This window comes from Melanotaenia boesemani, chromosome 13 (assembly GCF_017639745.1).
Source record: "Melanotaenia boesemani isolate fMelBoe1 chromosome 13, fMelBoe1.pri, whole genome shotgun sequence".
In the NCBI taxonomy this organism is placed as follows: Eukaryota; Metazoa; Chordata; class Actinopteri; order Atheriniformes; family Melanotaeniidae; genus Melanotaenia; species Melanotaenia boesemani.
The window spans coordinates 8597615-8616044 of NC_055694.1; the positions used below are offsets into that span (position 1 = coordinate 8597615).

General features: G+C 38.1%; 1 protein-coding gene across 5 annotated transcripts in view; it reads left to right on the forward strand.

Moving 5' to 3' along the window:
• The window catches only part of LOC121651056 (synaptotagmin-2-like), a 56603-nt gene that overhangs the window by 19600 nt on the left and 18573 nt on the right, over positions 1-18430 (forward strand). For 2 of the 5 annotated variants that reach the window (XM_042002908.1, XM_042002912.1), the window contains exon 3: positions 6509-6577. The exons of 1 other annotated variant lie outside the window; for it this stretch is intronic. The gene's annotated coding sequence lies outside the window, so the exon portion shown is untranslated. Of the gene's footprint in view, positions 1-6508; positions 6578-15270; positions 15368-15436; positions 15500-18430 lie in introns of those variants that run through there. 2 more of the 5 variants (XM_042002910.1, XM_042002911.1) reach the window with 2 other exon arrangements.

Below are 18430 nucleotides of genomic sequence, written 5' to 3' on the forward strand. Positions count from 1 at the left end.
AAACCTGTACGATGAATAAAAACACTGACCAGTAATTGCAAACCTATTATGCTGATCGGCAATTGGTTAGTAAGTAATCACTGACCACTTCCAGAGAATGATTAACACAGTCATTAATAGCCTCAAGAGTAAAGAATTAATTACACAGCAAACAGCAATTCAACATCCTGCCAGAGATGTCTCCAGACAACTAGTGGCTTGGTTCATTAGCCGTTAGTTATGCTAATCTAGAAGAAGCAAATGGTGTCAAAACATCAAAACACACAGTTCCTGTGAGCTACAAAATGTTCCATTGTTTGATATTATTTTTTTTTATCTGTAAAATTCAAGAGGGCCAACACAAAAATATAAAACTGACAGCAGATGCGATTAGCCATGACGGATAAAAGCAGAAGGTTTGTCTACAGCAAAAGAGCTACGTTATGTGAGTCAAAATTAATACAAGTCAACAGTTAAGAAGGTTAAATTCACAATTCCTCTACAACATAAACACTTATAAAAGAACATTTTTAACACATAATACCCGCCAGCACTGGTTCCTTTAAGCTTGATTCAGCTTTCCATGTCGTTCTCAAAGCAGGAGAACGTTTGACGGACAACATCATTTCAGTTTTGTCTGTGTTTACTGTTTGTATCAGAGCATGACGAAGTTAAGGTGCCATCAATATCTTGTTTCTGCTGACTGCATTAGACTCCCCCAGTCTGCAATCTGCCATGTAAGCAACAAGCCATCATGCTCCTCACCTCATACATTCTGAAAAACTGCTCGGGCTTAAAGTGAAGCCCATGGCGGTCTCCCTCTATGACTTATAATCAGAAGAATGACTGCTAAATAACTTGCTACACATAAATACTACGAATAGTCTAAAAATGATTGAATGAGTAATTGTTTCATATGATTTGATGATTGCTTAAGATTTGCAGCATTTTTTTAAAAGTTTTTTTGTGGGTTGGAAAAAGAGGATGACACGAGAAATATCAAAGCTGATCAGGACACAGTTAAGACGAGGTTGTTCAAATCTTAAATCAAGCCCTACCCAAGGATGTTTTTGTCATTTTTTCTGCACAGTTTGTTGTAAATATGCAGTCTTAAAAACACATTTATCAGCTATAATACTTTTAAACAATCCATATCTGCAAGTTCTGCTTCCCATTTGTGAATGTTTTAAAGATTTGGACTTTAAGCTGATCGTCATAAACCCACCTGAGTACTATAATGTTACAAATGCCCCACAGCTGCTTATGGAAAAGCTGCTTTATCAAACACTGTGTCACATCATTTCACAGTATTGAAAACAGTCGTTTCTGTTGGTCAAATTAAATTTATGCAGCTTTTTCAGATCAAATGGACTTTGGTGTATTTGCACACATGCATTCGTCCATCTGTGTGTACTCATGTTTGTGTGAAAATATGCGTCTGTTATCTGAAGGCAAGTTCTTTAATGCGTTTGCCTGCCTTCTGGCTCAGTGTTAAACCCCTGCATTGCAGCACTGCCAGTGGGATTTCAGCAGGAACAGCCCCCCCTTTTTTCTCCCTCTCTAACCCTTCATCCTCACAATAGAGAGATTAAATTTGGGCCAGATCCCTCCTGCGCAGAAAGCTCTCCGCTCACACATGCACATCTTCCAGTGTTCATATGCTACGCTCCAGAGACCCTGGGCAGCTGAGAGCCCCCAAAAGTCTCCTGTAGCAACAGTCCTGGAGAGCCACGTGTCTTGGAGACAGACACTGAGCGAGTGAGAACTGGAGGCTGAGAGAGCGAGGGGAAGAAAGCGTGGAATCCTCTGGGGGGTTCAGCAATTCAAGTGCTGTCTGAAAAGCCTCACAGTGATTTTGTTAAAGAATGGAGAGGCACTAGTTTGGTGCTGGGTTACTTTTCTAGTTGTTTGGACATGGTACCCTTCATTAAATAGCCCAGTTTGGGAATAAGAATAATCAGAGGATTCTTTTTTTTTTTTTTGGTTGGGGGGGGGGCAAGAATAGGATTTTATCCACTTTGAATATTTCATAAAAAAAAACCTTCTCTGAAGGCTCCAACTTTTTTTTTTTTTAAATCTGTGAGAGGAGCTGACGAGTCAATAGAAAAACCAGCTAACACAAACACCTAAACAAGCACTTTTGTGATAGTTTTAAAGAAAAAATTGATATTTTGGAAATGGCTTTATATGATATCAACATACAAGTAAATCCTGCTTCTGTACACTATTTGTTTTGAGTAGACTAAGCAGCACTGTCATAAAAACATCCTTTGGTCCTATTTATGAATCATTAAAACACGTCAGGTTTTGATTGAGAGTTAAAGAGGTCAAGTTAGAATGTATGAAAATGTATTTTCAAATCCAGTCATGATTTAAATGAGCACTCATCACAACATTATAGCATGGTGAGAGCCAAGGTTAAAATTTGCAGTTTAAAAAAAACATGAAAAAAACTGTACTTGTGTATCAAACAAGACATCATTTAGTTGATTTCTTAAGCTACAGTAACTCTGTCAATAATTCAAACAAGATTCGGGAGCATATGCTGAAGAATTATGCAGTATTTTTAGAAGCTTGTTGTGGTGTGTTTAACAACGTAATTATGTCTGCCTGCTGTAGTTACAAGGCTAGTGCTGACCTTCAGTGATTTGGCTCATAGATGTACGATCTGATGTGACCCCAGTCCCAGGTTGCTTCGCAGAATGTCATGTGAATGTCATCATGAAGTTCTGGTTCAATTTTCCCTGCATAGTTTGATCTTGGGGGCATAAACATGTCTGGAAGGATGCAATCATGTTCGCCAAGAAGCAATTCCCTATGATGTGATTGTATCTGAGAATATGCACATTAGAGCCTGTTGTCTCTGTCAGCTGGCACAATTACAATATTCCTCGATTTTATTATGTTTGTCCTTGTGGGGTACCATTTACTTGTGCTGGAAGGTTATTTTACTCTGTAGACATGACATGCAAAAAGACTTACTGGTAGATGTGGGATGCTAATTAAACTCCGTTGGATTTTTTTTTTTTTTTTTTTGGTTTTGTTAAGTAACAGAATTTCACTTATATATTCTTACAAATTTAGTGTTGTTGCTATGCTTAAGCCCCCCTGCCCCCCATCCTGTCACTGCTACCCTCCAGCTACCAACAAACAGGTCACTTTGACATTTTCATTCTGTTTCCATAATGACTGCAAGTATTTAGCTGTGAAGGTACATAAAAAGAGCCCCTGTACTCACTCCTTCATTAAGTTATTTGTTTTATATAATACTGATGTTTATCACAATTCATCTAATTATCTAGATATTCCTCATGATGATATTCCTCAAGCTTTATTCATCGTAACTGATTGGTTTCAGTATATGGGTTTACCAAGTCCAAATGAAGGATGGATTGCAATGGCGCTGCTCATTTAAACAGGATTTTCAGTGGATGGTTTGAGTGTGTTTAGAAGAATCATAATGCATTTGGAATGCACAAACCTTGCAGAGGGAACTTAATGTTAGAGATGACACATTTAAATTTCATTAAATGTTTTCCCTCACTGAAGTTCACAAATGAAATTGGTTATTTCTCCCCATGGATGTCTCTCACGATACAATTACAATAGCACAATTAAGTCCGGTGAATCATGAAATTGATTGATTTGCTAAAACGGGAAGAAAATTGCTCTTCAAATAGAAACAAAATCCCCAAAGTCTGAGAGCAAAGATAGAATCTCACCTATCATAAAAGTTTATTATTGTTTTTATTAACAAGAACATTTGAGGACTCTGATAAGTTTAAGTTGCGCCTCACAATCTAAATGTAATATTTTAGTTAAAAACTTTGTACCCTTTTTTTTCCAACCAAAGCAGGTAAAAAGTTGGTTTGATCAAAGTGTGACTCTCAACAGCTAAAGGAAAGCTATGAAGCAGGGAACATGGTTTCAGAGTGGTACCAACCTTTCACTGGTCTACAACCAAGAGTGACCTGCACGATGAGGGTCTGGAGTTGGAATTATTTAGAGGGCAATGAGGAGGCACTGAGTTCTAAATCCATATTCTGAGGCTGTTTGAGACTCATGTTGCTGCAATAAAGGGGTTCTTATTTCACTAATGAATGCCCACTTGTTTAATTTTTTGCATTGTACATAAGCATTGCTAATTCTATGTGAGGTTTTTCTTGCTGGTCTGATAGTAGACAAAACAAACAACAACAAAAAAAACTAAATAAAAATTTAAATAAATACAAAAACTAAATACACTGAATGAATCATTTTCCAAAAATATTCTGAACCGTTTTTTCGTTCATTTCTACTGTGTGGTGTCAAAGCTTTGAGTGGGTCTTGGATGCTGCCCCTAATACCTTGAATTAAATGTTTGAAGGCAGAGTTAGCATGTCTGATCCTCAAAACTAGCATTTTGAGATATAGCTGATGGATTTATAATGAATGAGCAAGTTGAATGGTTTCCAGCGTTTGGCTTTGGCATTAGCTCAAAACTAACCTACAATTTGTTTTGGACATCCCCATTACTCAAGAAGCATTAAATCTTTATGAAATAAAGGCCGGAGTTTAGATCACTGACTATCAGTTTTGAGCTAAAATACATTTATCAGACAACCTGCTTCATTGTCTTTAGTATTTATGTGAATGACCACATAGCCAAACTGTGTTGAGGCTCAAAATATTTTGATTTGTTAGCTATGACTGTCGGGCAGATACGTCTTTATTAAACCACCCCTCACCCATGGAGCGGTCTTATAGTCTCATATTTAATAACACATCCTTTGAGAAGAGAATTTCTCTGTTTGCATAAATGGCAGATCAAGCTGACCTTTGACATTTCCCAGAGATCTTCTGGGGTGCTGCATGTAAGAACAAAGATGTCTGCAAGTTCTGCTTAGCAGAGATTTTTTAGCCAGTTCCCTCGTAATGAGACAGTGTGTGAATGAACCTGAGACATGCTCGTGAGCAGCTTCACACAGTAGTTAAAAAGAGTAATAAATGTATGCTGTAGCAATGGCCTCAATTTCCCATCATGTCTATAAATCTATTGGTAATGCATTCATTTTGTGCTTTATGTTTCCCCATGCAAATGTTACCTTTAGTGTTTTTAATCTATCTGTTCAGGAAGTAGGACATGTTTTGTTTATAGATTTTCATCCATAATATAGAAGGAATGGCAGTGTTTGTTAACAGATGGTAATGTTACCTGTCTCTGCACTACAGATATTGAATTGTTGGCTGTAAGACTACTGAGAGAGTCTACCTGTTAGCTTCCAACACAGCATATGAGATCACCAGCTCAGTTGTTGCCAAGCGACGAACACAACACCCCAGTGCATTCATGGCCATCTCTGGAGAATTAAACCACACCCCATTTCACTTCCATCTTTCCAACAGTTTGCCAACTTATTAGTTAATTAAGTCATTCATCCATTCATCCATCCTCAGTCAGTTATAACAACTATATAATGTCCCTTAGGGATTTAATAAGAAGTTATTATATTTAAAATTCAGTTAAAAGCTAATTCAGCCTCTTTCAATGTTATTTTTTTTGTATTAGTTGTGACATTGAGCTTCATCTTGTGGTACAAATGTTGAGTCTTAAAATTTATGTCTTGACTCAGGAAGGGTGTCCATCATGCTCGTCCAGTTGGTGTGAGGGGACAGGAAAAGAGAAAATGGCAACAAGAAAGAGACAACAACAAATATTAGACTCTGGACAGATTTTACAGGGTACAAAAAAGTGCAGGATGACAGGCATAAACCAGAGGAGATGGAAACACGCAGTTAATGACATGTAATAATGACATACAGATGCATATTTAGTAAGAGAGAGGAGAGTGGATTAAGGGGTTCTTTCTGCATTGGAGGTGGTCCTCCACTAGCTTAGCTTCTACAGCAGCATAACGAAGGGCTGGTTCAGGGTCACCAAACAATTGGTAGTTTCCTGCCAATAACATAATTCAGTATGTTGAAATCTAAGTCTTTGGTTATTATTTTTTCATTGAATACATGTTTTGGCAAAAATGTTGAAAGAACAAATTAATATAATTTTAGTAATGGGTGCTTTGAACTTGAAACTGTGTCGACTCAGGTTTAAAATCTGCTATATTTCAAATAGACAGTCATTAGAGTGCTATTACAGTAATGGCAATAAATTAATTTGATAATTGGTGAGCAGTAGTGTGTAACAAATAGCTGTCAGTGAAAATTTATCCGTCCTCTAGCTTCAGGGATCAAAACTGATTTAGGCATTAACTTGCTTGTGTGAACAGGAGACAGTTATCAATATTCTACCTTTGGCACAAGATGATTTTTGTCATGTCACTGTGCAGATATTTTATAAATGGCAGTTATTAACTTTAGTCTTCAGATAAGTCAAATGATGATTGTCAATTTTAAGGTCAGCTTCATTTTTGCCTAATTTAAAAAAAAAATGTGATCAAATGTTTTAGCAAGATGCCCTCCCGGACATCCAAGGGATTATATCTATCAAAAAGTGAATACCCCTCTCTGAGTTCATGTTATTTTTCTCCTACAGGATTTCTGACTGACAAGACTCTCACTGTGATTACTTCCAACCATTTCTCAAGACTTCAAGATTTTGGCTGTAAGTATCCCACGAGCAGATGCCATGTGCTCGGCAGCACAAGCTCAGAGATTTCTGAGAGAAAGAAAGAGGGAGGAGGAAAACGTTCTCCACTTCATCAGAGCGGTCCAGAATCATTGCTGTGACTGTCCTTTTTAAGCAGGGACAGATCACTGCACATAGCTGCACGCATCCATCCTCTGCAGCTCCCCTCTCAGAAATCCAGCGAGCATGTTCCCTCGCCGTCCACTGAAGGCATGGCCCAGATGGCACACTGTCTATGGCTGGATGCTTTCTGAAACTGTCCAATAATATAACACTCCGATGAGCTATGAGGAGGAAACGTTAGCTGACCTGAAAGGAAAATCCTGTTGCTTATCATTGTTTTTGTGGGAGAATTGAATTCTTTTGGAAGAGTAGAGTTCTTTGTACTTCATAACAAGTTCTGGGAATTCACAAAAGAAACAAATCTCAATGTTAAAGCTAAGTGTGTAATCAGATTTAAACCCAATGCTATCACATGCTTTGGATTCCACTAGATGTCAGCAGGAAGCGTGTGTTGGGTTTTCCCCATTCTCCCATCTGTTCTTAGAGAAGCTTTGCCTGTGCCAGAGAGGAAGGAGCCAGCTGCAGTGTGAAGTAAGCAGGAAAGGTGTGGTGAGGAAGACGTGCAGCCTGCTGTGAACAAGCATGATTTACTGAAGGATTGGCTCTTTGCACGCCAGACTCCAGCACACCCACATACACCAGCACTCAGCTGATTAATCAGAGTCATTTCAATGAGTGATGTAAGCTGGAATACTGCAGGGGCCAGAGAGAGCTAATAAAACCCAGAGGACATCAGCCACGCCTGGGAGGACGCTTAGTGGCAGCTGCTTTTATACCAGCTCTGTCCAGCTACCATTATACTGTTCTCTCTGCCCTGTGTCACCCCTGTTGTTATTGATATATCATATTTTGGGGACTGGAGTTGCAGCACTATAGGCTGTTATATGGTTTGCAACATAGTTAGCTGAAAATATTGTTTAATGTAACATTTAACATCTATCAATATTTCAACATATCTGTTATATAACATTCAGTCAGCTACAGCTGCATAACTTAAAGTGGGTAACAGACATGTTTTTGTTTTAAAAAACTTAATAGAAGAGTTGCATAAAGTGGGTGTAAAACTGACCTTTTTTAAAAAAGAGAAACTGGCCCTTTTTAAAAAAAAAAAAAATTAGATATAACCCAAAAAAGTAAGATAAAGGCCCTTAAGAGAAAAAACACTTAGGTTAAAGATGCTGAAAAGTAAATTATTATAATTAAGTTATTAATTACAGATTAACAAGTTAATATATACAAGTTATGTATATATATATATATATATATATATATATATTCCCAAATTTCCCTGAGGACTCTCCAAAGGGATTAATAAAGTATTTCTATTATATATATATATATATATATATATAATTATATATATATATATATATATATATATATATATATATATATATATATATATATATATATATATGTATGTATAGTAATAATAATAGTGAGCTTTCCATTCAGATGCTCAGCTTGAATTTAAGGCTATTTACTTTTAATTTGAGGACAGCTTTATGAGGAACACTTTTTTATCCCTACAGATCCCCTTTTTTATGGAGCTTGAATATAAATGAACAAATTAACTTAACCAAGCATAAAATGTTCTCATGGACGTCATAAAAGAATGAGCTTTTTCCTTTGTGATGCTTTCCAGGCCTGCAGTACAGCTGTCTTCAGTTTAAGGTCTTTTTGCCTTTAGTTTTTGTCGTCATCGAGTGATCAGGTTTTAATCAGGTGGCTGACTCAAGCACTGGAGAATACCACACAATATCTTTACCTTAAATATCTCCTGGTTGCTTTGCAACCAGCTTCTTCACCACATAACATGCATGCACGGATGCTTTTTTGTTCTTTTTTATCTCCCAGTCATTGTGGTTGAAATTGATCTTAGTTCCATTTGTCCAAAAAATACTGCTTTAGAGCTGTTCTAGCTTTTTAGAATAACTTTTTGGTCTAATATGACCCAAAATCTAATATAGCCTTTCTATTGTATTCTGTTCCTCAAGGTTTTTTTTTGCCAGTCTGTTGCAGTCCAATTCCACTGCTCCTTGTGTACTGTACTGTGTACAGTATATTATTATCCACCACATCAACAGTTACTTACACAAAGGAGATAAATATTAGGATCATTAGTAAATACAGTGGATTCTCATTAAAGCCACATTATGTTGGTTTGAGTAACTTACTGAGACAGTAAGCATCCCCTCACAGAAAAGACGCCACTTCATCTTTTTTTTTTAACTTGTGATAAGATAAGATACCGGCTTCTTATACACACCATAGAAAACGTCACACACTAAATTAATATAATAAAATAAGAAAATATAACTGTTAAAATCAATAAATAGATTAAACATTTTCACTAAAAATAAAACTTCATAATTAGTCTGCCTTCAAGAGAAGTGTCTTTGCCAGCACTACACTGGCTAATAAAGGACAACAGTGACATTGTGCTAAATTTCAGGATGCTTACGGGGACAGGATTATGTTTTTTAATCCCAAATACAGCTAGTAAACAACTTGACATATCCACACTACACTAGACACATAAACTGTTGAGACCACTTATGTATTTAAAGTTTAAGAAATAAATAGCAGAATTTGACTGAAAAAACAAGTCAGACTCCTCCAGCATGCATTATCTATTTTTATAAGCACAAAAATGGTAAACTCTGACATCCAGTAATATTTAAATTACTGACGTTTTGTAAGAGTATGACTATGTATTGTATCGGTTTGTGTTTCATTTGCATAGTTAGGCTTTTAGGAGTCACACAGAGCTGGAAAAGAAAATCTTAAAGTCATTATGGTTCAAAAGTAATTCTCATTTTAAAGTTGTTTAACACTGTAGGAAAAAAAAATCCTGTGCTTAATTGCTGCACAAATCAGCAAGAAATAGAAAGTTTCTTGTAAAATACCTCAGAAAGTGGAAGATTCATGCAGTAAGACCTTTAAAAATGTGGATCAAATAACCTCTAGGTATGAATTTATAAAACTTTGTTATCACTCCAAATGATTCAGCATCAATTAATTAGTTTAAAAATGTCCTCAGGGATCTGTTGCAGCTCAGAACATCGATGAGATCTACAAATAAGGCTTGAATTGAAATACAAGGGCCAGATGTTAAAAATAACAAAAAAGAGAGCTTTAGGATTTTGTAAGATCTCATGAACTGACTGATTAATTTTTCTAACAAAATCTAACTGGCAGGATTTACCTAAAATGTGCCTCATTGTGTATATAGAAATATATTGCAGTTTTTGTTCAGTTCGATTCATTTGACATTTTAAAAGCTGTTAATTTCCTAACCAATGTTTATTCACTAATTATTACACCACTAATGTTGTAGGTACATCTGGCACATTAATAATGAGACTGATTTGTTCTTTTGTCAGGAGCATGGTTACTCAAACCAACGTAATTGCAAAATGTGCCATTTAGTCTTCAATTAACATTCTCACACGCAGTAAATTCACTTACAGCAACACACATTGCACAGCTTTATCAAAGGCAGTCTGGAAGCTCATTCTAGAAATATGACTCTAGTAGGGAGGTTTATCTCTCACCCTGCCTAGTTTAAAATGAGCCAACACAATGAAATGCAAAGTGCTGCATGGTTGCATCACCTCACATCTGCAGCAGCATGGATACAGAAGCAGAGCTAATCCTTGACTGCCAGCCACAGCGTGGAATATTTACCATGCTAACATGAAAGCGGCAATCACTTTGGAGACGGGGTGGTGGCAGTGAGCCTTCAAAGTTTCACCCTTAAAGCCATCGCGGACATACATCTTAAAGAGTAAAAAAGAAACATTAGGTGCTGTCATATGTTTGTGCATGTGCACTGCATCCTGTGTAACAGACTAATATGGGAGTGACATTTCTTTTCGTAAAATCATGATTCACAAAAAGAACACACACACACACACAGAACAGTAGGAACACGTGAAAAAACACAAATGTAACACTAGATGCACCCAGGGACACTACAGAGAGCGATGCGCTCAATTTAGATAAAAACACAAATCGGCAAGTCACAGTGATGAGAGTAAGCCTGAGGGGGCACAAAGTATATGTAACTTTGCTGCTTAGCCCATCACTTCCAAATGTTCCAGAGTGCCACACTGTGTGCCTCATTCTGAAGCAGTTTTCTTTTTGTATGTGTATTGAGTAATGTCTTTTGTTTCTGTGTAAGTAGCAGATTTGTGTTCTTGGTGCATTTTGTTGGATATTTAGGCTTTGGCTGATGTATGTGTTTGTTTTTAAGGACCCCTGCAAGGTTTTGTTTTTTCCCTGAAATAAGCTCACTACAACCGTGTGGGATTCATCACTGCACAGAGAAACACATGGTGCTACACGTGAGTTTTTTTTTTTTAAAAAAACATAGCGTAACACATTTTAATGGCTTCACACAGTCATTGACTAAGCAGCTTTTGATGCAAGGCTGGAAGCTTGATGCAGTAAGTCTCCACATGCATGCCTTATTAAAAATGTATCCTAAGTTGTACTGAATCTCTCCAGAGACTTGGCCTGTTTAGTTCAAAGTAAGGTCTGATGGAGTTTTTTTTCCTTCTTTTTAGTCAGTGAAAATATACAGATAATTACTAGATTTCCAGTACATTTACACTCTGCAGGGGAAGCAACTTAAAACTATGATTAGAGTATAAATATTAGTCATCTGTCACTACAAGTCAATGTCCATCTGCATTTACTGTCTCATGGGGAAAGTGCTGGTCACGATGGGTGTACCCAGTGAGCAATGAATCTTGGTTAATCAATATTCCTTTCCCTGTCAGACACTGAATCAGACCTGCTCGGGTTTCAGGGCACTGGGCTGCAAGACATCTTTTACAATGCAGTGAAAACTGCTCAAAATACAGGAGTGACTGGAGCTGATAAAATCAAATGTCACCACATTTTTCATACAGGAGGAACAAAAACTGTTAAATTGTTGAGTGTATGTTGCAGTGGAAAGTTGCCAATTAAACTTCACCTTTATAAAAACAAGTATAAAGTTTAGAGATGCTGGAAGAATGGAAGCACCCTGTCTGAGTTTTTCAAGGCAGTGTTCAGCATTTCCTGTCAACTAATGCAAGTGAAAAAGCAAAAAAAGGAATATAAATGGATTGTTCCTGCAGACAGGTGTTGTCTATGCAGCTAAAGCCCTGTGAAGCTTATTTTTCAGTTTAATTGTCATCCTCAACCTATTAAAGCCACACTGGTGGGCCATACTGTTGAACGGCGTGGTGTGTTTCTTCAATACATCAGCAGTGTAGTTATTTTGTGCAAGGTAGAAATATTGTGAAACAAAAAAGGTTGGAAAGTTTGGTGCTTTTTACAGATGATGTGTCCTGTTTGTTTCATTGGGCCAAAATCATTAACTCTCTCTGGAATGGTTCGCGGCTAAATGTGAAGCGACACTGAAAGAGATTGCAGATACTGGAAGCTAAAATGAGTTTCCTCCAGAATGTCTGGCTTTCTCTTAAAGATAGGGTGAGATCCTCAGTCATCCAAGAGTGTGTCAGAGTACAGCCTTCTCCTCCACGTTGAGAGGAGACAGATGAGGTAGCTGGTTAGGGTGTCTCCTGGAGGCCTCTCTGATCAAGTGTTCCAGGTATGTCCCAATGTCTCAGGACAGAGATGGGGGACTGTATTCCTTGGCTGGCCTGAGAACACCTTGGGATGAGTTGGAAGAAGTGACTAGGGAGAGGGAAGTCTGGGTTTCCCTCCTTGAGCTGCCGCTTCCACAACCTGACTATAATAAAGAGTAGAAAATGGATCCATGGAGGACTGGAAAGTATTTAAATAGAGAATAAGTCATTGTTTGTTATCATTAAATTTAGAAGTATACAATGATGTGCAAAATCTTGAGCTAGCACTTGTGTTTTTTTCCCAATGATTTATTTAGATATGTGCAAATATTACTGGAAATACTATGCTGTATATAAAGAATCTATTTACCTCCACCATGGTGGAAGTCATGTATTGAGCAGCATTGATTTGTCTGTCTGTCTGTCTGTTACAACATTACTCAAAAACATATGGACAGATTTGGGTGAAATTTTCAGGAAATTTCAGAAATGGAATAATGAACAGGTTATTAGATTGTGGGGGTGATCTGAATCACCACCTATATCCAAAAGATTTTTAAAGTATCTGTATAGCTCAGTTGGCAGGGCGGCCTGCTCCCATGCAAGAAACTTGAGTTGGAATCCCACTGGGGATGAATATTAACACCTTCTAGTTGGGCCTTTAGGCAAGACCCTTAACGCTATATTGTGTATTTTTCCATCCAGGTACACTCTTTTTTTTTAAAAGCTAGACCAGATGCATCTTTCAGGTCTTTGCTGTATTTTTATTACTGTCACCAAGGAACAAGTGATTAGATTTTGGGGGTGATCCAGATCACCACCTGTATCTAGGAATTTACAGCTTACCATTACAGCTTCTAACTTAACAGATAATGCCCAGAATCTAAGGCAAAAATTATAAGTTGACATCATGGTAGATGTTAAATTTACTAACAGCTAACCCAGATTACCACCATTAGTGAAAATGTGAATATCTTCAATAATTTCAAGACTATTGTAACTGTTTACATCTTGATGTGTAAGTGTATGTTTCAGGGTCAAGGATTGATGGAAATAGACAGTGAAGTTAGCTTGAAGTAGACATAAAACTGTTGGCATGGGTTTGGTAACGAGGTGGGCTGTTGGGCCTTCGGCTTTTCTCTTGAAGTTTTGGGGTGAGTGGTGGCGGTCTGTGCTTTCTGAGTCATCCTAGTTTTTATTCCATTTGTTAAGGAATCACTTTGTGATTCTGTTTCCTGTAGATAGTTTTTTTTAGGCGTGATACTTCTTTCTTTGTCCTCTATTTGTTCAGTTGCCTTTCATCTTTAAGGACACTGTGTACATAGCTTTTTAGGAATCACCTTTGTGGTGCAGAAATACTGTTTCATGCCTGTAAACTTATTTAATTGGACATGCAATCAAAGAAAGCTTACCAAGTAAGGTGTCTTTGCAAGAGACTGCTAGTAACTATGTGCTCAGAAATGGTCCTTTGACTGAAGATGAGTGAAAAAGCAGCCAATGTCCAAAGAAAAGGCTACTGCTAGCCTGGAGAATGATTGCTCAAGATCAATTTAAGATTACAAGAGATTTTCGCTCATTGGAAAATATAGAGAAATGAGGGATAGCTCAAGACATTTTGCTAATAAAATAAGATTTTGTCTTGTTCCTTAAATTTTGCCCAATTATCCAGTAATACAAGAAGAAAAATACACAAGGAAGACCATATCAAGATGCACAGATCTTTGAAGTGCCAATTAGAGTAGTCTCATCCTACCTTTAATTGCTACATTCAAAAACACAAAAACAACACATTACATGAACCCAACATAGAGAAATGCTATCAGCACACACAAAAAATTAGCCTTCCTCCATCTCCAGCTGTATGTTTTGAATTTACAAAGAGCCATCTCTCATTTTCTTGGCCTTCTATTTTTACTGATGTAGACTTTATTGATTTTTGGATCAAGCCTTCATTGTTGGCCAATAAGGTGTGTGATTCACTTAGGGGACGATGATAATTTTCCGTGACATACAGCAATACCCGAAGGGCTCCAAACTGTCTGGCTTACCATTGGTGTTAAGCAAAAGAGTGCGTCACATATTGTCATTACTGAGCAGATTTACAGAGTCATATGCTGACTGGGCGGGGGGGCCTATGGTGAGCAAAGGGGGTCTGTGTAGTATTGTTCTAAATTTGCAGATTTTAAACAAAGTAAAAAGTTATCCTCTTCTTCCAGTTTCAGAGGTTTATGTGGAATAGTGTCAAAATGTGAACAATCATTCCAGCAAAAGGCCTTTTTGGTTTTAACAGAAAGTCATATATTTATGTAAGCTATGCCACGATATGTATCTTGAACATGTTAAAGATTAAAATCTTCCTCAGTGACAGTGGAAGTGATGCAGGTCCAAAGACATAAATCAGATAAATGACAAGAGAGACAAAGTAGCAAATTACTGCTGCAGATACCACACAGCAGACAAGATTCTTGAAGTCTTTATCTTGTTATCTCAAGGTGTCACCTTTTCTGTCATTTCATTTCTTTTCATTTGCATCCCCTCTTTTTCCCCACTCATGTGCAGCTCAGGAACATATCTGATTCCCATGTCATCCCCTAGCAGCAGAGCTAGGTTGGATGCTGGTTGCTCAAACAAGCATATGGATGCTTTTTGAATTGCCCTTATGCGTTGGGGCACAGATTGGTGCATACAGCACCTTGTGAGCAGCATCACAAATCAGTCGTCCGAGCAGTGAGTGCTGGAGCTGAGGGAGAGATGGAAGACAGAGAGAAAGCGAGGGGAAGGGAGAGGTGAGAAGGAGGGGAGGGGGATCTTTTCTGTGAAAGAGACAGAAAGAGTAGAGAGAGGGAAAGGAGGAGGGGATTGAGCGAAACAGAGGTGGGGGTAGTTATAGAGAGAGTGACTGAGTGTGTGTGTGCTTGTGTGTGTGTGTGTGTGTGAGTGTGTGCAGGAGAACAAGTATTACTGCAGTGGAAACAGTGTGAAGAGGACTGCAGTTTCTGGTGCTGATGGGAGAGCGGTCGAGGGACGTTATTAAGGCACTGTTACATTAACACTAAGTGCCTGTTTGGTGAATGGGTTTGCCTGTTGTGGCGAACAGGATTACGGAATTACGGTAGTGCTGGTAAGGGTGTATTTCAACTCTCTTCTCAGCATTGCTCGAACACTTCCTTTGAGGAATCTGGACAAGGCTGGTGGCTGTCGCTGTGGTGATGGATTTGGAACTGCTGTTTCTAACTTAGCGTTTCTCTTTTCGGTGGGTTTTACCACAGTGCAGGTGCATGTTACTTTCTGGTGCATATTGTCCCAGCTGATCTCCGAGCTAAATCATAAGCCTTCCTTATGAATGGGATACTGAACACCATTTGGATCCTGATCTGACCCAGGATCAAGCTATTTAAGGACCTTGTTCTCATGCAGTTTGTGCGTAGTTTGTGGTATGGATGTTTAGAAGAGGGGTGTAGTACTGTATCATGATAATTCTCATTTATCATGCCTCATTTAGCTTGCCTGGTGGGTGTACTTCTTATCTGGAGAGTGTCCAGGAGGCTGCCCTGCTGACAGATGCTCTGCTTGCACCTTTAACTTGACCTGCATCTCTAAGAACCTCCCTAAACACAGAGAAAACAGCCAAGAGGAGCCAAAAATCTGTACACTACTCTAAAAATCCCCAGGTCTTTTTCATTGTTACAATGCAGAAATAAGCCCTTGGGTCTTTATCTTTGAAGGCTGAGTAGTCAGACACGAAAAGAGGCTGACAGTTTTGCTGAGGAGTACAGAGAGAGGGGTGGGGATTTCATAAAGTGCTGCAGGATGCTCTTTTTTCTGCTGTCTCTCATGGGACATATAGCTCAGACGGCACTGAGGTGACAGTACCAAGGACAAAACCTATCTTAGGCTGCTTGTACTCTCTGTCTAATGCTGACTCTTGCAAATCACCATTAGACCTGTCTTTAACATCACAAAGTTTTTAGTAAATTGAGTTCAAATTCTATATAAGAAATTTACCATGAATGGCTTGCAATGTTTTTGCTGTGTTATTGAAAGGCTTATTATACTCAAAGAGAAATCTATTCTGTTTTCTTTACATACTGATGTGACCTGAAGTAACATTTTGAAATACAGGCTCTAGTAGTTTTATTGCTACTAAAGAGGATCTGGTGCTGCAATAGTCAGAAACAGTCAATGTCTTGGATTCAGAGTGGTCACATGATCGCTCAAGTTTCAGAAGCATAGTAAACAAACACTGCTGAGGTTGTGAGGGATCATATTATATATACATACATATCGGTATCTGCTTGCATGTTTTAGATATGAAATCCCCCTGCTAGATATTGTGTGGATCAAACGTGTGGCCAAACAGCTTTGATCATAGGACTTGGGCAAAAGATCTTTGTGGGGGATCTTTTTTTTTTTTTTTTTTTGTGTGTCAAGGGCTTGTTTTGACACATCTTGTTAGTTTTGAAGCCCCATTAACTCTTTAAAATCTGTCATGTTTCTGAGCCATTCTGGTCACAACTGTCAGGGAGTGCCATTGCCAGGAGGGGTGTGTTCAGCTTGCTGCAATGTTGAATGATGAGGGTGATACAGCGTGGATCAAAGTAACCTCCACATGAAAGCAAGAACCTAAGGTTTCTGAGCTGAACTCAGCATTGCAACAGTGATAAAAAAATACCTTGCTAACTGTGGTTAGCAAAACCATGGTTTTAATGTTTTGGCTTATCGCTGTATGTTTACACCTCTAAAACCCATATTGCAAGAGACGTTTTGATACTGAGCATGCTCTGAAGGTTCTCTTTTGTCAGGCTTTAAAACATTCAGACAGGCTCATTAAGTCTGTACCCCAGGCAGCCACTCCCAGTGGCTCTCACACTAAGAAATACTCAGAATCTCTCATACATAACCAGGAAAATGAGAGGAAGCTTTGAAGTTCACCAATCTTGTTTCTTTTTTCTGTCTGCTCCCTCCAAGTAGGCAGCTGGTACCCGAATGCTGGAAGAGCTCAAAGAGAAAGAGAAAGAAAAGAAGCTTATTCTAAACTGTACCGCCTGCATACCACCCTACAGTATATTACTAAAGTGGACGTGTCCTATTGGATGTATAACACTGCTGTTGTGCAAAATGCATTCTGCTTCATTAGGTTGAAATATTCTCTCCAAGCTCGTACTCCAAATGCAAAATAATGCTCAAAATGACAAAGCTAGCCACTCCAGACTTTAAAGATGAGTCAGCAGTTCACTCTTTCACATTAACACAGTTATCACTGTGAATGTTCAGCTGCTGTCAGCACCTCACCCCAGGTGAAAGCTGAGACTTCCTAGTTTTGGCCCCAGCCCATGTAATGGTGTGTTGCTGGCAAACAATGGCTGGGAGCGTCAGTTTTAAGCGGTCGGACACTGTCACCAGTCACATCATCCTGCTGCGCTGATGTGACCGTTTGGAGGGAGAGAAATGTGCTTGTTTTTTTCTCATGAGATTTTTAGCTGTTTTTATTTTGGCTCTGTAGCTTTTTGGAGCTGTGAGTTAAATACAGAACAGGGAAACACTTTCTTGTGTGAGAATGAGTGAAGTGTTTTCACAGTGTTTCATCATGCTGGAAAAATTTCATAGCCTGGTCTTTGAAATTATGCTCATATTAGCTTTTTGGAATGTTATACACAATATATATCCAGACGTTAGTTTAATGAAGTAATTTGACTTTTACTTTTTATTAATTTGCTTTGGCAGAGTAACTCCATCTGCCAGAACATACATTTTTCATCAGTAGATTTCAGTAGATCATTTTATTGTATTTACCTCGATATAAGAAGATATACGATATTTGTTGTCCTCTTTTTGCCCGTTGGAAAAAAAATTACACAAAAAGTATGTGGCTGGTTTTAATTAAATTTGTTAGAGAGATGAAACAAAGGTAAACAAAGAACCATTAAGACTAAAGAACCAAAGCATTACAATCAGTGGGTTAGAGGTGGAGGTGATTTTGTTAACAGATGTAGTTGTAACTGAATAACAATTTTCTAAGAATTTTTATTTTTATGTCTTTCTAAGAAAGAAATTATAATTTCAAGCAAAAGTAATTTTCTAGCCTTCATTAAAATGATTGTCATAACAAGCCTCTTAAAGTTTACTAGATTTTGTCTAATGTTAGATTGTGAATGTGAATGTGAAGAAGTCTCTGTACCCACAG